The sequence below is a fragment of the Lipotes vexillifer genome, unplaced genomic scaffold, assembly GCF_000442215.2.
Source record: "Lipotes vexillifer unplaced genomic scaffold, Lipotes_vexillifer_v1.1 scaffold1108, whole genome shotgun sequence".
In the NCBI taxonomy this organism is placed as follows: domain Eukaryota; kingdom Metazoa; phylum Chordata; class Mammalia; order Artiodactyla; family Lipotidae; genus Lipotes; species Lipotes vexillifer.
In genome coordinates this window covers 115,141-116,304 of record NW_006770064.1, presented here as the reverse complement: position 1 = coordinate 116,304, position 1,164 = coordinate 115,141, and the positions used below count along the sequence as shown (strand labels likewise).

The 1,164-nt window shown below is 45.3% G+C and overlaps 1 pseudogene; it reads right to left on the bottom strand.

Moving 5' to 3' along the window:
• Window positions 1-386: 386 nt before the first annotated feature.
• Window positions 387-944, bottom strand: LOC103083076 (retinoic acid receptor RXR-gamma pseudogene; annotated as a pseudogene).
• Window positions 945-1,164: the final 220 nt, after the last annotated feature.

The window sequence follows — 1,164 nt, the reverse complement described above, 5'->3', positions numbered from 1 at the left end:
AAAGTCCCATTGGACATTGTTATACTTTTTGCTGTCAATATGTGTTTATATTTTAAAGAAATTAAAACAAAAAATAATCTACTGTATTTAACTAGGTGTTTAGCATTTCTGGTCTCTCTTCATTCTTAAAGACCCAGGATTCCCTCTGGTATCATTTTCCTTCAGCCTAAAGAAATTTCTTTAACATTTCTCATACAGTAAGTTTGCTAGTGCAAATGCTCTTACTTTTCATTCATTTCAGAATACCTTTTTTTATTCCCTTAATATCTTCATTTCCCTAATGTGCTCGACTTCTCCAAATTTTTTCTTCCCTCTACAATCTGATTATACTTGTTTACATTTATCATAAACAATTATGAGGTAGAGGAGGCTGTAACTGGTGAGGCTCAGGTGATCTGCAGCAGGATCTCCATCTCCATGAGGAAGGTGTCAATGGGCATGTCCCCGGTGAGCTTGAAGAAGAGATGCTCCAGGCATTTCAAGCTGATGGAGCGCAGGACATGGGGGGCACAGCAGCAGTTTTGCAAAGCTGCCTGGTTGTTCCAGGTACTTCTGCTTGGTATAGGCCTCAAGAATAACATAAACTTCCACAGAACCTCTGGGAGTTTGGACAGACCCTTGGCATCTGGGTTAAATGCACAATGGCTTGCAGGATTCCCAGCTACAACTTATCCATCTACTTCATTTTGAACACCAGCTCAGTCAGAACTCTGTCAAAGATGGAGCCAACCCCAGCATTATAGACACTGCTCAGGTGGATGTATAAGCCTATGGCCAGAAGGATGCCATCCTGCACAGAAACCAAGTGGAAAGAGGAGGTAATCAGTAATCCCTTCTACCCTGCCCAGAACAAAATGACCTGGTCCTCCAACTTGAGGTCAGAGAAGTAGGAAATGTGCCTGGCCCATTCAAAGAATGAAAAGCTGCTTATTAACTTTTTTTTTCTGACACAGGGCATTAATTGTGTCTTTAAAACATCACAAACAGGGCTTCCCTGGTGGCACAGTGGTTGCGAGTCTGCCTGCCGATGCAATGGACACGGGTTCGTGCCCCGGTCCAGGAAGATCCCACATGCCGCGGAGCGGCTGGGCCCGTGACCCATGGCCGCTGAGCCTGCGCCTCCGGAGCCTGTGGGAGAGGCCACAACAGTGAGAGGCCCGCGTA